This window comes from Schistocerca piceifrons, chromosome X (genome assembly GCF_021461385.2).
Source record: "Schistocerca piceifrons isolate TAMUIC-IGC-003096 chromosome X, iqSchPice1.1, whole genome shotgun sequence".
Taxonomy (NCBI): Eukaryota; Metazoa; Arthropoda; class Insecta; order Orthoptera; family Acrididae; genus Schistocerca; species Schistocerca piceifrons.
This window is the reverse complement of record NC_060149.1, coordinates 318,357,552-318,380,443: the sequence shown is the minus strand read 5'-3', so window position 1 is coordinate 318,380,443 and position 22,892 is coordinate 318,357,552. Positions and strand designations below refer to the sequence as shown.

At 42.8% G+C, this 22,892-nt stretch overlaps 1 long non-coding RNA gene across 1 annotated transcript; it reads right to left on the bottom strand.

Moving 5' to 3' along the window:
• Positions 1-13,439: 13,439 nt before the first annotated feature.
• On the bottom strand, positions 13,440-19,887 carry LOC124722083. The gene is made up of 3 exons (XR_007006439.1): positions 19,761-19,887; positions 13,763-13,921; positions 13,440-13,532 (listed from the first exon to the last, which is right to left on the bottom strand). It is a non-coding gene; the product is annotated as an uncharacterized LOC124722083 (long non-coding RNA).
• Positions 19,888-22,892: the final 3,005 nt, after the last annotated feature.

Genomic DNA, 22,892 nt, shown 5'->3' with positions numbered 1-22,892 from the left:
ACGGGTAGCAGGGGTTGTGTGGCGTGGGCTGGGCGGTTTTTTAGGTTAGATGGCCTTGGGCAAGTACAGAAAGGGCAACAGCCTCAACGGGTGCAGGGCAAAGTCAGGACATGCGGGGACCTAGCAGCAATCGGTATTGTAATTGTAAACTGTCGAAGCTGCGTTGGTAAAGTACCGGAACTTCAAGCGCTGATAGAAAGCACCGAAGCCGAAATCGTTATAGGTACAGAAAGCTGGTTGAAGCCAGAGATAAATTCTGCCGAAATTTTTACAAAGGTACAGACGGTGTTTAGAAAGGATAGATTGCATGCAACCGGTGGTGGAGTGTTCGTCGCTGTTAGTAGTAGTTTATCCTGTAGTGAAATAGAAGTGGATAGTTCCTGTGAATTATTATGGGTGGAGGTTACACTCAACAACCGAGCTAGGTTAATAATTGGCTCCTTTTACCGACCTCCCGACTCAGCAGCATTAGTGGCAGAACAACTGAGAGAAAATTTGGAATACATTTCACATAAATTTTCTCAGCATGTTATAGTCTTAGGTGGAGATTTCAATTTACCAGATATAGACTGGGACACTCAGATGTTTAGGACGGGTGGTAGGGACAGAGCATCGAGTGACATTATACTGGGTGCACTATCCGAAAATTACCTCGAGCAATTAAACAGAGAACCGACTCGTGGAGATAACATCTTGGACCTACTGATAACAAACAGACCCGAACTTTTAGACAGGTACGTGCCGAGTAAAACTGTGAGGGACGGGAAAAATCCACCGTGGTACAACAGCAAAGTTAGGAAACTATTGCGAAAGCAAAGAGAGCTTCACTCCAAGTTGAAACGCAGCCAAAACCTCTCAGACAAACAGAAGCTAAACGATGTCAAAGTTAGCGTAAGGAGGGCTATGCGTGAAGCGTTCAATGAATTCGAAAGTAAAATTCTATGTACCGACTTGACAGAAAATCCTAGGAAGTTCTGGTCTTACGTTAAATCAGTAAGTGGCTCGAAACAGCATATCCAGACACTCCGGGATAATGATGGCATTGAAACAGAGGATGACACGCGTAAAGCTGAAATACTAAAAACCTTTTTCCAAAGCTGCTTCACAGAGGAAGACCGCACTGCAGTTCCTTCTCTAAATCCTCGCACAAACGAAAAAAATGGCTGACATCGAAGTAAGTGGCCAAGGAATAGAAAAGCAACTGGAATCACTCACCAGAGGAAAGTCCACTGGACCTGACGGGATACCAATTCGATTCTGTACAGAGTACGCGAAAGAACTTGCCCCCCTTCTAACAGCCGTGTACCGCAAGTCTCTAGAGGAACGGAAGGTTCCAAATGATTGGAAAAGAGCACAGGTAGTCCCAGTCTTCAAGAAGGGTCGTCGAGCAGATGCGCAAAACTATAGACCTATATCTCTGACGTCGATCTGTTGTAGAATTCTAGAACATGTTTTTTGCTCGAGTATCATGTCGTTTTTGGAAACCCAGAATCTACTATGTAGGAATCAACATGGATTTCGGAAACAGCGATCGTGTGAGACCCAACTCGCTTTATTTGTTCATGAGACCCAGAAAATATTAGATACAGGCTCCCAGGTAGATGCTATTTTTCTTGACTTCCGGAAGGCGTTCGATACAGTTCCGCACTGTCGCCTGATAAAGTAAGAGCCTACGGAATATCAGACCAGCTGTGTGGCTGGATTGAAGAGTTTTTAGCAAACAGAACACAGCACGTTGTTATCAATGGAGAGACGTCTACAGACGTTAAAGTAACTTCTGGCGGGCCACAGGGGAGTGTTATGGGACCATTGCTTTTCACAATATATATAAATGACCTAGTAGATAGTGTCGGAAGTCCCATGCGGCTTTTCGCGGATGATGCTGTAGTATACAGAGAAGTTGCAACATTAGAAAATTGCAGCGAAATGCAGGAAGATCTGCAGCGGATAGGCACTTGGTGCAGGGAGTGGCAGTTGACCCTTAACATAGACAAATGTAATATACTGCGAATACATAGAAAGAAGGATCCTATATTGTATGATTATATGATAGCGGAACAAACACTGGTAGCAGTTACTTCTGTAAAATATCTGGGAGTATGCGTGCGGAACGATTTGAAGTGGAACGATCATATAAAGTTAATTGTTGGTAAAGCGGGTACCAGGTTGAGATTCATTGGGAGAGTCCTTAGAAAATGTAGTCCATCAACAATGGAGGTGGCTTACAAAACACTCGTTCGACCTATACTTGAGTATTGCTCATCTGTGTGGGATCCGTACCAGATCGGGTTGACGGAGGAGATAGAGAAGATCCAAAGAAGAGCGGCGCGTTTCGTCACAGGGTTATTTGTAAACCGTGATAGCGTTACGGAAATGTTTAGCAAACTCAAGTGGCAGACTCTGCAAGAGAGGCGCTCTGCATCGCGGTGTAGCTTGCTCGCCAGGTTTCGAGAGGGTGCGTTTGCGGATGAGGTATCGAATATATTGCTTCCTCCTACTTATACCTCCCGAGGAGATCACGAATGTAAAATTAGAGAGATTAGAGCGCGCACGGAGGCTTTCAGACAGTCGTTCTTCCTGCGAACCATTCGCGCCTGGAACAGGAAAGGGAGGTAATGACAGTGGCACGTAAAGTGCCCTCCGCCACACACCGTTGGGTGGCTTGCGGAGTATAAATGTAGATGAAATGTAGATGTAGATGGGAGTTTGGGTCGGTGCAGGTAACTTGCTTGGGTAGCCTAAGTAGTAGGGTGACAGCTCGCGATAAGCGGGAAACCCGGTTTCGAGTCCTGGTCAAGTACAAATTTTCATATGTCGCTTTAAGTTGTAGATCCTATACCTGTTGCAGTTCAGCTGAATTCCAAGAATAAATTTCAATATTAGAAACTGTAGTTCGTCATCAAATATAAACACGTTTAACAGGACTAAAAAGCACGTAATCTTACCCTCCACAATGTCACATGACTGCATGGGAGTGGTGTCTTTGCCCAACGACCACTACTTTGTTTTCCGTTGAAACAATCACATCGGTAGCACCGTGTACCATGGTGATCACACACCCTCTTCTGGAACCACACGTTGGTCTGGTCTCTAAAAAGATACCCTTCCGCTGTGGTTGCACCTACGGCATGGCTATCTGTATCGTTGAGGCGCGCAAGCCTCCCAACCAACGGCAAGGTCCATGGTTCATTGGGGTTTATGAATAAATTAATAACATTTTTTAACTCTGGATGCATAACAATGGTCTTTCGGACTTGGCAACCTTCTTTTTTGCTAATAAACTGTCTTAGAATAGTTTATGTTTGCTTACGTTCTGTGTAATCCTTGGAAATGTAATTGATTTTCTTTAGGAAAAACATTATATGGTGCAAGTCAAATTAATTTATCTTTATCAATTTAGTAATCTTACAGGTCCAATGCATGGTACGGGTCTTTTTGACGCCTTAGCGAGCAAGCCATCTTCTGAACAACTTATTTGTCTTTGGTCTCCATGGAACATTGTATTGGCAAAATTACTGACAACAGTTAACAGTTTTGGACATCTACACACATCGTTGAAAAGTGAGAAGTATTAAAAAAGCAACAAATGAGTATTATTTTGGAGGGTGGGTGTATTCTTTTACTTGAGAATCGTTTCAAAGAAGTATAACTTAAGTGTCATCAACAGCGTAATTCTGTAAGACACGTTTACCCTTTACTTCCAGTATGGTTTCCATATTAACTGTCAAAAGCAAAAGAACGTCATCTGAAGCCAGTACAAGTGACCATAATTTTGAATCAACAGTTGCTGAATGGCTTGTAGGTGAAGCTCTTTCTAATCAGGAATACGTCAGTGATTCAGATACTGATGGTCCCTAGGATAATGAATTCGCGTTATTTAGGAGTCTAGGTGGTCGTGATGGAACTCAGTGGAATGAATCACCGCCACCATGCAGCAGAGTTCGAATAGAATGAAAATTTCACCTCAGCCGGTAAGGGATAGTGTAGCCGTCACGCTGAGCACTCACTAAACTCTTACCACACAAAAAGTATTACTGGAGAGCGTGTGTTGTACTAATTTAGAAGAGAGGCGCATTGCTTGCATCACGAATAAAATTGGAAAATATTATGTCTGAGGAAATAGATGCATTTTTTGGAGTCTGATCAGATAAAACAAATCAGTATTGCATCTAGTACAGTAGACTAACAAAGACATAGGGAAGAACTTCAACAAATATTACAATACGTAATATTTTCACAAGTGTTCCGTTATTTAAAGAACTATTGCAGAAAAAGATTACAGCAATGGAAACTTTCAGGAGACACAAGAAGGAAATTCCAAGAGAAACGAAGGCTTCCAATTCCAAAGAAGTTTCATCCCCATCATGTCGTTTTTAAGATAATGTGACAACTGTAGATTATGTGCCCAAAAAGATCAAAAATGTCATACTACTCCTTTCCCTGCACCACAGGGCCATAGTAGGTGAAGGACGCAAAAGAAAGGCAGAGCTAGTTTTTTTAATTATAAATTAAGTCAGGTGTCGATTTTCTTTACTAGAAGACACGTACGTACGAACGCATGATACTGTCAAGAAGTTAGCCTTTCAACTTACGGGCAAATGTAATGAGCGTAGTAACCATAAATGCTCTGTGTTTCTATTTTCTCAGAAGCGTCTCAACCAACAGAAGGCAAATCTGACGAAATGAGAAGTTTTATCAAGAATTAGGAAAAGAGAGTCAGCATCTCACACCTTAGAATGTTCTACAAGCCATGGGACGTTGTGAGACTACTCACCAATAGTCGAAGATTCTGCGTACTGGTAGACGCCAAAAGATGATGTTCGCTGTGCCCATACGGATTAGGCAGAAAAAGTGATCATCCATGCAGCACATGCGCAACACATATTTACGCAATACAATGTAATATCTGAAAAGTACGTATTTTTCGGGAGCAGGGCTTCTGAAGTAATCCCAGTGAAACGGAAACTTGATTGTTTAATCTCGGAAAAGAACGTAACTTATAACATTGTATATCATCTACTAAACTCACAGTATCATAATAAATACTTTCATATTGGCTCTGTGTCATCATCTTCATAATAATTTGATAATATTGTTTGAATAAATAACTTTTTGTATTTGTTCGGAGACAGGGGTCCTAAAGATTCCTCTTTTGTTTTTCACGAGTCCAAAGACTCAAGCATCCAAGGGTTATTTGAATAAGTAAACTACCTTGGTCTGTTGATCTGATGGCATTTTTGTGGTATTTACAATGGACCGAGCAGATTTTTCTGACTATTTGTGTGCATCTTAGAACGTCGTATCAGGTAAATGTGTTTTATTTTATTTTCTTCATTCTGAGAAATTATACACTACTGGCCATTAAAATTGCTACACCACGAAGATGTGCTACAGACGCGAAATTTAACCGACAGGAAGAAGATGCTGTGATATACAAATGATTAGCTTTGCAGAGCAATCACACAAGGCTGGCGCCGGTGGCGACACCTACAATGTGCTGACATGAGGAAAGTTTCCAATCGATTTTTCATACACAAACAGGAGTTGATCGGCGTTGCCAGGTGAAACGTTATTGCGATGCCTCGTGTGAGGAGAAGAAATGCGTACCATCACGTTTCCGACTTTGATAAAGGTCGGATTGTAGCCTATCGCGTTTAAGGTTTATCGTATCGCGACATTGCTGTTCGCGTTGGTCGAGATCTAGTGACTGGTAGCAGAATATGGAATCGGTGGGTTCAGGAGGGTAATGCGGAACGCCGTGCTGGATCCCAACGGCCTCGTATCGCTAGCAGTCGAGGTGGCAGGCATCATATCCGCATGGCTGTAACGGATCGTGCAGCCACGTCTCGACCCCTGAGTCAACAGATGGGGACGTTTGCAAGACAACAACCATCTGCACGAACAGTTCGACGACGTTTGCAGTAGCATGGACTATCAGCTCGGAGACCATGGCTGCGGTTACCCTTGACGCCGCATCACAGACAAGAGCGCCTGCGATGGTGTACTCAACGACGAACCTGGGTGCACGAATGGCAAAACGTCATTTTTTCGGACGAATCCAGGTTTTGTTTAGAGCATCATGATGGTCGCATCCGTGTTTGGTGATGAAAGGGTCCTGTAGCCACCTTTCACTAGTCCAGTAGCCCATTTTCACTAGCATTTCTCTTTCTTTTCCTTGTTTCTCTTTTCTCATAACTCTCAAAGTGGTTTGATTGAATGAATATCGTTGTGAGTCACGTTGCTATACGGTGGCGTAGTCTGCTACAGAAAGTCTGCGATAGTCATACAGATTCAGCAGCAGTTATACAGAATAGCCAACTCTCGTAGTGGTCAAGTAGGCAAAGATGTTTGCGCTACTTGTGAGAAATCCACCTGCGTTAGGTGGATACCTAGAAATTGCGTCTCCACAAACCACTTGGGCACGCAGATGTACTGCAAAACGTGAACCGTTTCACGAGTTATTGCGATCAGTTATCAGGCAACAGCAGTTGTATGAGTGATTCAAACCAATGATTTTGGGTGTAGATTGTAACGGTGTATGTATCGATGCTTTTCTTTAATGTTTTAGGAATTAATGTTATCAGGAATTGTGTACATGCCTCACATCCATATCTTAGGAATAAATGATTTTATACACAATCTTCTCTTACATTCCGAGGTTACGTTTTTGCACCTAAGCCACTCACCTCGTAGCTTTCCTGTTAGCACATCCAACGCGTTTCCTTACGCACAGGTCCAGTGATTAGTTTCCCGTTTTATTTTAAAACAAATGCTTTAGATAAAGTCTTATTTTCAGGTGTGTTTCTGGGAGCTGATCTTCTGCACAGTGTTCATGCATGTACTATTTCACTTTAAATGATTGATTCTCGTAGACAGTGCACGGGAAATACTATTAATTACATCGCATCTTCTATGAGCGATATCACGACGTACGAATTTTTATGAGTTTTTGGTCTATGATGAAATTAATTTATTTTCCGACTCGGCCAAACCTTTGATTAGTTGTATGGCTAAAGTCGGTGGCGACCCTAATCTTCTCACGTTAGCTTCACAATCAATAAGCATTTCCATTCCCACTCTTAACGTAATAACCCGCAGAAACAGGTTAGTTACAGCGACATCGCGATGAACGCACATTGCAAGCGTGTATTCGTCATCGCCATACTGGCGTATCACCTGGCGTGATGGTACGGGGTGGCATTGGTTACACCTCTTGTTCGCATTGACGACATTTTGAACAGTGGACGTTACATTTCAGATGTGTTACGACCTGTGGCTCTACCCTTTATTCGATCCCTGCGAAACCCTACATTTCAGCAGGATAATGTACGACCGCATGTTGCAGGTCCTATACGGGCCTTTCTGGATACAAAAAATGTTCGACTGCTGCCCTGGCCAGAACATTCTCCAGATCTCTCACCAATTGAAAACGTCTGGACAATGGTGGCCGAGCAACTGGCTCGTCACAATACGCCTGTCACTACATTTGATGAACTATGGTGTCGTGTTGAAGCTGCATGGGCAGCTGTACCTGTACACACCATCCAAGTTATGTTTGACTCAAGAAAAAAAAAGACGCATGTCTCATAATCGTGATAATAGAGCGAAAACTTTTGTAATAAGTTTTGATTTGCGATTTTTATTCGGCAAATACGGATGGCGTCGAACGTTAATCGGTGACAGGAAGAGAACCACTTACCATCGAAAATTGTTTCTGTTGTGAGGTGGCTTGCTTGCGGTGAAATAAGGTTAGGCAATGTATTGCGAAAGTATATGGCAACAAAAATAGCAACAGTTTACAAAAATTTATTAACAGAAATATTGCGCTAGTTAAATTTGGTCTGAAGCTGGTGCGAGGAAATAGTTTGAAATTCACTTGCTCTGATCTAGCTGTGAACTATGGTCTAGTCCTGAATCCAGTGAAGGATAACTACGATCACTTGTAGAATGTGCGGTTTGGTTGTTTTCGGCGGCGACTATAGACAAGTTCCTGATATTACTTTGTGGTGCTGTCGATAGTCTGCGGATACTGGGCAGATACTGATTCGTTTGGAGCCGTGTGCCAGCTTATACCCGCGTTCGGCGGATTGGTGTCCACTTGGCAGCTATTTGGGTGACGCTGGACGGATGCATAAAATAGTCGTTGCCTTGCGGCGCCCTCTCTGGAGGGTAGAGTTAACTCTGCTGCCCACGTTGCAGACAGCTTTGCGCTCCACTATGTAGGCCTGTGTTCCGATCTTCCGGAGGACGCAGCAATGACAGACGTGCTAGTATTTCATGGTTTATCGAATTTAGTGCGAGATATATGGCTTTAAGGTGTTGAATGTTTGGATGACTTTCAAAAATAATTTGCAAGTGTTTTACGTGGCAATTATGATGTGGCATTCGTTTTGATTATATCAGAGGTCCAGGCTAAAGATAACTTTTTGAAAGCCAGACTTATTTGTTTTCTGCTAACTAAGGGTGATTAGGTTCGAAGGATGTCATATAACCCTAAAACCACTTCACATACAGCGCATTGTTTGTGAATTTTCAGTTAGTCCTCGGTATTTTCGAAAGTTACAAGTGATTATCACAGTTTTCATGTTAAACACGGGGAAATATTGATTTTAATTTTTCAGGAGTATCTTTCCTTTTTTTGGCGCATTATTTTGAATGCATATATCATGGTTCATGATTACCTGGGTAAAGACGTCTTCTTCAGACGATAAAATGCTGTAAAATTGTGTAATGGTGCTCATTGGAATGAACAGAACATTTTAAAATGTTTAGTTCAACTTAATCAGTTCAAAATTTCCACTGAATTACGAGTGAATCCTGTAGGAAATGATTACACTGATATTGTAGTAAATATTTTGTTACAATCAACACCTGTACCATACAAATACGGAAAGAAAAAACAAATGCTGTAAGACAGAAGAAAAGTATTCAGATCGTTCTTTCACGAGTACAGTCTTGCTGTGAAGCGTTGAAGATCACTGTGATATTGTTGTTCAATACTTGCCTCTTTGCAACACAATGGAATCAGACAAATATGTTTAATTCCAATAGCTGTTCATTACTTACGTAAATTTGAGTGTAATGCCCCTTAAATAGTTTGAAATTTCAGAATAAGATTTTCACTCTGCAGCGGAGTGTTCGCTGATATGAAACTTCCTGGCAGATTAAAACTGTGTGCCGGACCGACACTCGGACTCGGGACCTATGCCTTTCGCGGGTAGTTGCTCTACCAACTTTTTTTTTTTTTTTTAATCTCTTTGTGTTTGTTTCCGTTCGTTGTATCTGCTCGGGGCGGACGTCGCAAGACACCCGTTTCAGTTTGTCGTTGATCCATTAACTCAGTTTTTTTTATTACAGAGGGCAGCTAACCCTCTGACCGACCACGCTGAGTTACCGTGCCGTCTGAACTGAGCTACCCAAGCGCAACTCACGCCCCATTCTCACAGCTTTACTTCCTGCCAGTACCTCGTCCCCTCGTCCCGAGTTCGAGTCCCGGTCTGGCAAACAGTTTTAATCTGCCAGGAAGTTTCAGTTTGAAATTTATTTGTTTTATTTATTTATTTTATTTATATCGTTAGGGGATCATCTAAGGACCACGATAAGCTTACTACCATTATGATTTATGAGTCAAAGATGTTGAAGGTAGTTTTCGACCATTTTGAATCATTCATTCGTATTAATAATTCAGCATAAAACCGAACTCTGCGTTTGTGCATTGTGCCTGTACTTTTTTCTGTTTTAGCATATGTTTCTTGTTTCAGTTTTTTGTGTAGATTTAGTTTCTATAAATTAGACCCACTGCGCTGGGTAAACCTCATTTGTTTGCTAAATAATTCCTTCCCTAGTAAACGGCCCTCCGAATGAGTAATACACTTAGATGCATACAGACACATTGATTTTATGACATAGTCATCATGATGAAATTTGTTATTTACGGAAAAGTACTTTTTGCTGTAAATGTATCGTGTAGTTCAAAACCTAGATTTTTTTTCAAGTCATGTTTATGTAGCCTGTTGGCTGTAATCCACTCAGCAAAATATTTAATCATATTAATGCCCTGGATTGTTCTATGTATGATGTTTAAGTGGATTGTTTTACCTTTAATATTCTGTTTCTTAAAAAAATTGCAAACTAGTGTGTTCTACTACTCCCTCCAGTTTATTTATTTATTGAAAACAAAAGTTTACCGGCTTTCGAGTAGAAACGGCTTAGTTTCCAGGAACATACCTCTTTCTGGAAAGTGAAGTTGCTGTTTATGAAAGAGAATGAGTTGGTGTACGAAGATAAAAGTACACATCCTGCAGCAGAAATCTTTGGTTGCCATGACTGATAGAGCAGTCCACAAATCACTTGTAGATGTCTTAATTCAATGGCATAAAGGACATCTGCAGGCAACAGGTGCTAAGCGAACCTACGAAGTGCTAAAATATACGTTTTTATTTATCATTGTAACCACTGTTGGGTTAATTTCATTGCTGTGCCACTCTATGCAGAGTTGTCACCGACATTCGCAGCCTATCAGCTTCAACAAAAGTATCTCGGCATTAAACTTCATCCTAAGCTACATAAATGTTCCGTTGCAGTCACGGACCGCATTTCTCTCAGATATCTTCACATACCTTGTGCTGCAAGTTACGGCCTGCTTCTTTGAACTTTATTATCCCTGTTATTATAAGTATGTGCGTAAAACTTTCAGCCTGTCATTTAGCGAAACAAATGCGGCGTCTCGAATCTTGTGGTTACTATCAAGGACAAGAAATCTGAATTTACGTCCTGGGCACAGAACTGGTCTCCATTGCATAACAGTCTGGGTACGATCACAAAGCTGCATTCGTTTCACTACACTTCGTTTTAGAAACGGAAAAAAATAGTTATTCGTAAAATAATATAGTTACACTCTTTGCACCCGATGTCCCCGTCACGAAATTATAAATTTTTGAAAGCGTCCATCGTGATGTTTTCATACTTCTTATAGTTGTATTCCAAAGTTAAAAGCAATTTTACATGGCACTATATTCATCTATTTACTTTCGCTCGATAGTACGGCGGTTACAGGCAGCTCAAATCTCGGTGGTATCGTGCTGAAGCTGCATGGGCAGCTGGATCTGTACACGCCATCCAAGCTCTGTTTGACTCAATGCCCATGCGTATCAAGGCCGTTATTACGGCCAGAGGTGGTTGTTCCGTGTACTGATTTCTCAGGATCTATGCACCCAAATTGCGTGAAAATGTAATCACATGTCAGTTCTAGTATAATATATTTGTCCAATGAATACCCGTTTATTATTTGCATTTCTTCTTGGTGAAGCAATTTTAATGGCCAGTAGTGTATATCTCAGTCGTGTTTGAAGGGGGATCTGTCAGGCAAAGGAAGCAATTTCGATGGATGCTTCAACGTATCTCATCACATGTGCTGCTGACCTATCAGTAGTTTCCTGAACAAGGACCAGAAGCTCAGGATCACAAACCTCCCTGATGTAGCGATTGTCCTCAATATGCTGATGTCACCCCTCGAACCATCACATTCGACCAAGGTAACTTGTAACAGACACATGGACGTTACTATCAGACAGATCGAATTGGGACTACAGCGTTCATATGAGATATCTGGGTTGTCTTGAAATAGCATGTGCTTCATCAGTTTAGCCTGTAGCACAAATGCCGAACTGTTGAGTCAGACAAATGTTCAGATCTGCGTGAATTCCTGTGGGATCAAATTTCTGAGGTCATCGATCCCTAGACTTGCACACTAATTTGTGGTAAGGTCCTATGGGACCAAACTGCTGAGATTATCGTTCCCTAAGCTTACTTACTACTTAATCTAACTTAAACTAACTTATGCTAAGAACAACACACACACCCATGCCTGAGGGAGGACTCGAACCTGCGGCGGGAGGGCCGCGCACTCCGTGACATGGCGCCTCAAACCACGCGGCCACTCCGCGCAGCTGATTCAGACAGACCCACATCTGCATCAATGCTCCAACGTTAACCAATTATGTAGACAAAACTATTCGCTCTGTTATGGGCATGTGGACAAGACATAGTCCAGTACACAGTCGTCGCTGAGTTCAACCCCCTTCTACCTGCTAGTCCCATTCATCTTAGGAGAATCGTGCCATTTGACGCTGAGGCGGCAGACTAGCTCTTTCACTAACCTTACCACTTAATCTGACTGTACTTCATTGACTGAACTCTGGTAATACAAATATTTATTTTTACACAAGAGAAGTATCGGCTGGGTGTGTGTTTGTGTGTACGTGTGCGTTTGCGTGCGTGTGTGAGTGTTCTGAACACACTCCAGGTTTCAATTATGCAGGATAATTCTTTTTTGCGATTTTAGTGGTTATTTCTGTATGATGCAAACATCTTTTAATGCGAATGTTGTTCAGCGTATATTAAAAGTCAACAAAGAGACGCACTGCAGAACGATATAAGAAGTATGGAAAATAGGAAAAAATAAGTATTAACAACCATATGCGTTCGAAATTGGGCATGAACAAATAATCCTTGGCTTCATCCTCTGTCTCGTATACGTCAATACTTAGATCACACATGAGCTGCTCTGTTTTCATGTTGAGACGACATGTATTTCATACTGGAGGTGGCAAGCTAGACGGAGCAGAGGTTAAGACTCAGGAGTTGTCTCAAGGGAATAAGGGTCTATTACCGTCCATCCATCCTTACTTAGCATTCCTTAGATCGCTTGAAGTGATTGCGTAGGTGATTCCTCATAAATACGGCAAGAGCACTATCGTGACACGTCACTCTCCAAATGAAGTAGTGCTCCGTCTCTGTCAGCGTCATGAGACGTTAAGCGATTATCACCCTTTTTTTCTCCATTGGAGATCCATAGAAGTCAATTGCTTCCTCGGATGTGTACGTTATTTGGCAGACTGGAAGTATCCACGATTCAACCAAGAACTCAGTTTTTTGCAGTTCTATATCCGTGTTTCCTTTTATTTCTGATTTACATTTCAAATAGATGACACGTTACACATATATCTTATGACAACGAAATATGTGAACTTTGTAATGATTTTAGAGCACGGTTTTCAGTTATAGTTTCTTCCTCCCAAATACTAGGTATTACAACGTTATCTTGCTAGCGGTCTGTAATAAGTTATACTGAAATACAATGCCATGTAGGAAAAAAACGAAAATATGAACTGCAACAGCGGTCGTCGTAAAGCTGGACGATACTCTATCACCGTTTTGTTCTAAGGCGTGGTAAAAAAACTGTTTTCTTTGAAGTCCATTACAGGTATTTATTGAGGTTTTCACAATTTTCAAGTAGAATATTTGAGTGTATGATTGGTCGCAGTCTTTGGGAAGATGCGACTGATAACACAGTTGTCTACCATTTTAATAACTGTTAGAATATCCTAAGTATTTCAGAATGTTTTGTTTTGTTTCGTGGGATGAAGGACAACAGAACATGGAAGAGTACGAATATGTTTATTTTGATTTTAAACTACATGATGCGCCATCAGTGAACTGTACATCGTGATCTTCTTGCCGGGTTCATATTTCTGGAAAAGAAGAAAGTACAAGAATTACTTTCACACAAAAATCTTAACAAATCACAGTCAAATGGGTAGCGACCATGAGTCTTCAGTAGCGGATCAGTGCTTAAAAGTACCATCACAGATCACTTTCTAATTGAATGCATTGAGAACTATAATGACAGGCGGTAATGGGGAAAAATGTGGAGAAATGGCTACGCCGATGGAAAGAAACTGAAAGATGTCAAAGCTGTTACCTTTCAGCCGAGGTAGGGGTATGAGTAGCCCAGGGCCCTGGCGTAGGCGTAGGGCGCGGTGTATCCGTAGTAAGGGCTGTACGCCGAGTAGCCGTAGCCATAACGCACCAGCTGCGCCGACGCCACGGCCAGCAGAGCCAGAGTCAGCACAACCAGGACCTGCAACAAAATCCTTTCTCTATACGTCCCCTTTAAAAATGCCCAGTTTTCCCCAAGTCAGTACGGTGACCATCATTCGCAACTATCCCTAGTAATGCCATGATTTATCGATTGGCCTTTTCCTTGCATAAAAAAGTGGTTCTTCAAAAAGAGGTCCGTTATTGATCAGCTATAGTCAACAAACCCTAAGCCCTTTTTTGAAGCACCATGATAGCTACATTAAAACTACACTACTGGTCATTAAAATTGCTAAACCACGAAGGTGATGTGCTACAGACGCGAAATTTAACCGACAGGAAGAAGATGCTGTGATATGCAAATGATTAGCTTTTCAGAGCATTCACACAAGGTTGGCGCCGGTGGCGACACCTACAACGTGCTGACATGAGGAAAGTTTCCAACCGATTTCTCACACACAAACAGCAGTTGACATGCGTTGCCTGGTGAAACGTTGTTGTGATGCCTCGTGTAAGGAGGAGAATGCGTACCATCACGTTTCCGACTTTGATAAAGGTCGGATTGTAGCCTATCGGGATTAAGGTTTATTGTATCGCGACGTTGCTGCTCGCTTAGGTCGAGATCCAATGACTGTTAGCAGAATATGGAATCGGTGGGTTCAGGAGGGTAATACGGAACTCCGTGCTGGATCCCAACGGCCTCGTATCACTAGCAGTCGAGATGACAGGCATCTTATCCACATGGCTGTAACGGATCGTGCAGCCACGTCTCGATCCCTGAGTCAACAGATGGGGACGTTTGCAAGACAACCACCATCTGCACCAACAGTTCGACGACATTTGCAGCAGCATGGACTATCAGCTCGTAGACCATGGCTGCGGTTACCCTTGACGTTGCATCACAGTCAGGAGCGCCTGCGATGGTGTACTCAACGACGAACCTGAGTGCACGAATGGCAAAACGTCATCTTTTCGGATTAATCCAGGTTTACAGTATCATGATGGTCGCATCCGTGTTTGGGACATCGCGGTGAACGCAGACTGGAAGCGTGTATTCGTCATCGCCATACTTGCGTATCAACCAGCGTGATGGTATGGGGTGCCATTGGTTACACGTCTCGGTTACCTCTTGTTCGCATTGACGGCACTTTGAACAGTGGACGTTACATTTCAGATGTCTTACGACCCGTGACTCTACCCTTCATTCGATCCCTCCGAAACCCTACATTTCAGCAGGATTATGTACGACTGCATGTTGCAGGTCCTGTACGGGCCTTTCTGGATACAGAAAATGTTCGACTGCTGCCCTGGCCAGCACATTCTCCAGATCTCTCACCAATTGAAAATGTCTGGTCAATGGTGGCCGAGCAACTGATTCGTCACAACACGCCAGTCACTACTCTTGATGAACTGTGGTATCGTGTTGAAGCTGCATGGGGAGCTGTACCTGTACACACCATCCAACCTCTGTTTGACTCAATGCCCAGGCGTATCAAGGCCGTTATTACGGCCAGAGGTGTTTGTTCTGGGTACTGATTTCTTAGGATCTATGCACCCAAATTGCGTGAAAATGTAATCACATGTCAGTTCTAGTATAATATACTTGTCCAATGAATACCCATTTTTCATCTCCATTTCTTCTTGGTGTAGCAATTTTAATGGCCTGTAGTGTAGATGGATCTATGTACAGCTGCAGCCGTGTTCCTAAATGTAAGCATTTTGCTATACACGGTTGTTTATACAGAGGTTGGAGACTAAAATTTGGAAACACCAAAAACACGAAACATTACCATGTCTAATGCCGTGTAGGAAAACCGTTGATATTCAAAACAGCTTCCAGTAGTCTCGGAATGGATACATACAGGGCTGTTATGGTTCTCCCTGCAAATATTGGCAAGTTCGGGTAACGATAATGGAGGTGGACAGTAATCACTCACCCTCCTCTCCAAAGTAGACCACAAAGGCTCAATAATATCGAGAACTGGTGTCTGTAGTGGCCAGGGGAAATGCAACAATTAATTCATCCTCGTGCTCACAAAACCAGTCTTGGATTATGCGGCCTGTGTGAACAGTGGTCCTGTCTTCTTGGAATACGGCATGAACATCAGGGTACAAACATTGTAGCATCGAATGGACTCGATCAGTCAAAATAGTCACTAAACCAATTTCAGAAATACTACCTTGTAGAGCAACCATGGGACACGTGGAATACCACGATATGGCTGCCCTAATCATCATCGAATCCCCTCCATGTTTCACTCTTGGGGTGCAAAACAAGACGCATCCGAGCAAATTACTTACTTATATTGCTTTATGTTCCAGATTTTATGGCTTCGGCACCACGTTTTCCTGTTATGGGCATTTCCATCAATGACGTGGGTAGTTTTGGAATTCCATTTCTCCATGGAATTCTCAGATTACGAAGTTCTCTTACTACTGATTTGGTGATGACAGGGTTTCCTTTTCAAAGACCGTCTGTGACGATAACTCAACACACACTTTCGTCCGCGTTTGACTTAGCGGATGATATTTTTCCGCTTTGCTGTGTCCGATATAGATATTCGATATGGTGCCTCTTGAGAAACCAAACGCTTCCGTTCTCATAGTTACAGAGGAACCAGCCATACGAGCACCAAAAAGTTACCTTCGTTCAAAGTCATTTTACACCGGCACAAACGCACTCACAACCACACAGAACATTGTTGAGAACAAGACTAACACTTTCAACGTATTGAAGACATTACACAGATACCGTTCGTGGTCAAATACAACAGCGCAACGTGCAAGCTTGGCTAACATCTACATTTACGTTCAAGCATACATTTCTCCCTCTGCTTTCACATTTTTGTAAATTATCAGTAACAGTGCATTCTCCTATATCTGTTTATAAAACTGCCTAACGCTTTAGTTTTCTCTTTCAGCGTCTTTGTACCTCTCAGCAGTCGAACCAATGGTTCCAGTGGATTCATCATTTTGCACGCGTTCAAGAGAAACGAAGCAATATGAGAATTCCAGAGAACATGTTTATTAACGGATGCATTTATTACTTAACAGAAGTTCAGACTCTCGCTCTGTGGAGAGCGAAGGCACTGCACGGTATAAATTTAAGATAGAGCTAATTGTGCCTTCTGATTCAGATACGTCCCAAGAGAGTTTTACATTTCTTCGCAGCAAACACTCGCTCAGGTGTTCTTCTCCAATGCCAAACCTAATTATAATGGCAAATTTTACGAATGATTACACACATCGAAAACAAACAGTCGTACAATTATCAGCTTTTATTGCAGTTACGACCAGTAACAAGATGGTCTGTGTCAGAGCTATCACCTTGGCAATCTAAGGGTGAACCTGCTTAGTCCACATGTTCACTCAGGAACAGACTGTTGGTAGTGACATACACCCACAACCTATTAGAGTTTCAGGCCACTTGTAATGAAATGTACCGTTTTGTCATCCGGATTTAGATTTTCCATGGTTTCCTTAACTTACTTAAGGTAATGGTGGTACAGTTGTGTCATAAAGGCAGTGACCAACTTTTCGGTTACAGTTCGATATTATACTTCGTTTCCGTTGGTCTTCATATCGATGGGCTTTTAAAACCATTTCTCTTCCTTCGGAGTTAACTGCTCCTTACGAAAACCTGTTGCTAGTATTCCACCATCAGGAAGAGCTAGTTCCGACTCTACAATGAATTATTTGGCGCACAAAATATTACTTGCCATTTATGGAACATGCCAGAAATACTGTGCCATTATAGGTTCTATGAAGCATACTAAAGCATTCATTGTGATTACGTAGATGTTGCCAGTGTAATAAATGATGTGCTCTTCACGCACATACAATCGGATTTCATCGTGCAGATAGCACAATATTTCGTCGGTCCAACTGGCCGCAATCTTCACTGCAGGTACACAACCACTCTGGAGCTGAGGTAACATCAGCTGCCTTATTTGATGTTACTTCAGTTTCGGCATCAGTGTGAACTTGCAGTCTCACCTGAAGATGGCAGCCAGTTGGACTGTCGAAATATTTTGTCGTCAGGACGACGAAATCCAGCTACACACCTGCGAAGAGCATCAACATAAAAATTCATTATTTACAGTTGAGACTGTTAATAGTAACACACATCTTTCTTACATAATACCAAACAAATTACTCAATTTAAATATCTTGATTCAGTTGTGATCGGTAATACATACGCAGGGTTACCAGCACCTTCGATTTTTTCAACTAGATGTCCATAAAATTTCGTGAACAGTTCGAGTCTAGGTAAATTTTTCCATATTTTGAAAAGTATGTATTAAAAAAAAAACTAAACTTCTCCCGAACCGGCTATGGAGGCCCAACGGTACCGACCGGCCACCGTGTCATCCTCAGCCCATAGGCGGCACTGGATGCGTATATGGAGAGGCATGTGGTCAGCACACCGCTCTCCCGGCCGTATGTCAGTTTCCGAGACCGGAGACGCTACTTCTCAATCAAGTAGCTCCTCAGTTTGCCTCACAAGGGCTGAGTGCACTCCGGAAAAGTATGTATTATATATAGAAGAGTTAAACCAAAGCCGATGTATCCATTTAGATTGTTGTATAGTATTCATGGAACTTTGAAGTACTAATACAATTAACAACAGAACGCAGCATGTTCTTCTCAATGGAGAGACGTCTACAGACGTTAAAGTAACCTCTGGCGTGCCACAGGGGAGTGTTATGGGACCATTGCTTTTCACAATATATATAAATGACCTAGTAGATAGTGTCAGACGTTCCATGTGGCTTTTCGCGGATGATGTTATAGTATACAGAGAAGTTGCAACATTAGAAAATTGCAGCGAAATGCAGGAAGATCTGCAGCGGATAGGCACTTGGTGCAGGGAGTGGCAACTGACCCTTAACATAGGCAGATGTAATGTATTGCGAATACATAGAAAGAAGGATCCTTTATTGTATGACTATATGATAGCAGAACAAACACTGGTAGCAGTTACTTCTGTAAAATATCTGGGAGTATGCGTACGGAACGATTTGAGGTGGAATGACCACATTAAACTAATTGTAGATAAGGCGTGTGCCAGGTTGAGATACATTGGGAGAGTCCTTAGGAAATGTAATCCATCAACAAAGGAGGTGACTTACAAAACACTCGTTCGACCTGTACTTGAGTATTTCTCATCAGTGTGGGATCCGTACCAGGTCGGGTTGACAGAGCAGATAGAGAGGATCCAAAGAAGAGCGGCGCATTTAGTCACAGGGTTATTTGGCAAGCGTGATAGCGTTACGGAGATGACTAGCAAACTCAAGTGGCAGACTCTGCAAGAGAGGCGCTCTGCATCCCGGTGTAGCTTGCTGTCCAGGTTTCGAGAGGACGCGTTTCTGGATAAGGTATCGAATATATTGCTTCCCCCTACTTATACCTCCCGAGGAGATCACGAATGTAAAATTAGAGAGATTGGAGCGCGCACGGAGGCTTTTCGGCAGTCGTTCCTCCCGCGAACCATACGCGACTGGAACAGGAAAGGGAAGTAATGACAGTGGCACGTAAAGTTGGGTGGCTTGCGGAATATAAATGTAGATGTAGATGTAATTAATGCCGACTGCACTGAGGTATATAACATATCTGTAACAACATTTAAGTTATGACTTTAGAAATTTTTCAAACGTTTTCATTTAATGAGTTATATTTTTCTGATTGTATCTGTAACCTGCAAATGTCTTTCGGTTTAATGAAAAATCTTGAAGAAGTAAAAGCGCGCACTGGACTGGCACTCGAGTCTGAACTTTCAATTTCGGCTGCAACACTCTTGCCGACTGAGACATAATTTGGAAGACTCACAGAGACCGAAGATTTGAGTCGAGTCCGCTGAGCTGAGCAAAGCAGTAACTCACCAGCTTGTACATGGTGCAGATGTTTCTGATTGGCTTCAGAGAAGACTGACAGGCCGATGGGAGTGAGCACTTTTATAGCACCCGCGGAAGGTGTGTCCCGGCCATGGCCTTCCTACAATACCGGACCTTTCACTGTACGAAGGCCGTTTCAAAAAGTAGGACACACCCTCGCCTAATTACAAACTGGTCCCTACAGCTCAGTGCACGCAGCCGGAAAACTGAAACGTGTGACGAAATATGACTCAAGGAAGCGAGTGCAGGAACAAAGTGCTCGACGAACGAGTCAAACACGACCAGTGTGATGTGGGTGTGCTGGTTCTGGGAGTCAGTACGTCTACAGTGCGCAATCCTGCTGATGCTCTATTCTTCAGTGACCGATTGTGTTACTTGCGGCAGCTATACTAGAATCGCCTTTTGTTGCGACTTAAATGAATTGGAGCGATCTGATTTTATTCTCAGCTACCATTTTATTTTTTTTATTTTTATGTTCTCAGAAGTGACAGTGAATGGTTAGCCATGGTAATCTTCCAGCAAGGCAAATATCACACTGATCTCGAACTCTGATCGAGAATTTGATGTCGACACCCGCTACAACGAGCATGGTATCCAAATCACTATGCCATATTGCCCAGTGATATCATAACATGCAGACTATATATACAGCATGTGTTACGTAGCGTGTACGCGCCTAGTATTTCACAAACAGTGCAGGATCCCTTAAACTTTATTTATTTAATCGTATGGCTAGGGCCCCCGGTCGGGCAGACCGTTCGCCGGGTGCCAGTCTTTCAATTTGACGCCACCTCGGTGACGTGCAGTCGATGAGGATGATAGGATGATGATGAGGACAGCAAAACACCTAGTCCCTGGGAGGAGAAAATTGCCCGACCCAGCCGGGAATCGAACCCGGGCCCAGAATTTGACAATCCGTCACGCTGACCATTTTTTTTCTTTTTCTTTTTTATTTGATCTCATTTTGTTCTATATTGTTCGTTGAATTTTTTCGGGGTGGACGTCCAATGACACCCGTTGAGGTTCTTCGTTAAACTGTCGACTCAGCTTGTTTTATTACAGAGGGTAGCTAACCCTCTGACCGAACACGCTGAGCTACCGTGCCGGCAAGCCATTCGACCCTTCGACGAGGTTTTTTTTCTACATTTTCTACATTTTCTACAAATAATGCTATACTTGTAACTTTTTGATCTAATGAATTATAGAAGCCGATATGGGCTTATCCTTCGTGGAAGTACGTCCTTATTTTAGCATGTTAGATATCACATAAAACGGAGTGCACGGTTATTTTATTTATTCATATTATAAAAATAGTTTTGGCCTTAGATGTTGTACTAAAAGTGAAGGAAAAGAATGGTAATCGTAGTTTGGCTTCCACTGCCAAGTAAATATCGCATAAGGGGTGTGAAACTGTTATGTGCAGACATACCTCACCCACCCTTTAGGTGCATTTCCTGGACATTTTTGCAAAACGTTTCACTGCATGGGTCAGTAGGCTACATACACTTCCTAATAAAAAAAGGGAAAAAATGAAACCCCTACACGTCATGGTCGGATGTCATTGTAACTTCGTATTCGTACACAAAATTGGCGGATATGTAAATAATTTGAGTTGCAATACTCTCACACGTAGGAGGAGGAGGAGGAGGAGGAGATTAGTGTTTAACGTCCCGTCGACAACGAGGTCATTAGAGACGGAGCGCAAGCTCGGGTGAGGGAAGGATGGGGAAGGAAATCGGCCGTGCCCTTTCAAAGGAACCATCCCGGCATTTGCCTGAAGCGATTTAGGGAAATCACGGAAAACCTAAATCAGGATGGCCGGAGACGGGATTGAACCGTCGTCCTCCCGAATGCGAGTCCAGTGTGCTCTCACACGTAGAACCGTTACCAAAGTGCGTTATTGTTGTTGGTTTTTAGTGTTGTTACCAGGCACGGTATGGCGTACAAGGATCATGAACAGTGTGAGATGTTTATTGATCGCTGAAAAGGACAGTGAGTGTCGTTCACTCGTGTGATTCGGCGTTATCAGCACGTGACAGAGTTTGAAAGAGTCCTCGTAGTGGGTCTCCACTTGGCTGGCTGATCGAATCGGGCAATATCCAGATTTGTGGTAAAGTCGGATTTGATAATGGCCAGATACAGGACTGCATGGAAATGTGAAGGCAACCACAGTCGTCGTCAACGTTCCGGTCGATCATGGTTGAACACCTAAACGAAGTATCACCATATTGTTCACCAAGCACACTGTATCACCTTCAAGTCGGTTACTGTAGTCCGAGAACAAGTAATGGACGCCTTGCAACATTCTGTGTCATCCCGCACCACTGGTGGGAGACCAGCAGCAGACAGAATAGGGAGATATTGTCTCATGTGTAGGCTGTCGTTAATACAACACAAACGGCTGCTTTTGGAGTGTTGTCGTGACTGGGAACATAGACTGCTAATGAATGGCGTCTTATTGTGATCAGTGATGAACCGTGGTTCTGTACTGCCCCAGTGACTATCTTCGGCGAGTATAGCGACGACCTGGAGTTAGCGTTCTACCAATGTTGTGTAGAGGCACAGCGGTGTTACTCTATTCGGTAAGGTGTCATGTCAAGCATGGTAGTGATTGAGGAAACTCTGAGGTCACAACGGTACGTCACGGAAATCCTACTTCCTGATTTAATACCTCTCGTGCGACAGTATGGGGAAGCGCATTTTAACATGACAGTACTCGTGCTCACATGGGATGTCTCTCTATGAGCTGTCTGCATGATGTCGAGATACTCTCGTGGCCAGTGAGATACCCAAATCTGTCCTCAATACAACATGTGTGGGACGAGCTTGGACGTCATGCCGATCCCAGTGCCAGTACCTAGGGTACCAAGGACATGTTGGGCGTCATCTCCGTCCCGGTGCCAGTTCCAGGGTATCAAGGACCAGTTATAACAGTTATTCGTTGAATTTTATGCGTAAGTTTCGAAATAGTAGTCCCAAAATCTGCTAACAGATACCGCTGTACGCTGTACAGCTCGTGTCGCCGTGCATAAATAAACTCGTCCTCGGAAGCAGCCTACATCACAATCGTTTAAGTGTGTGCACCTCTCGCAGTTGAAAGGTGGGGCAAATGAATAATGA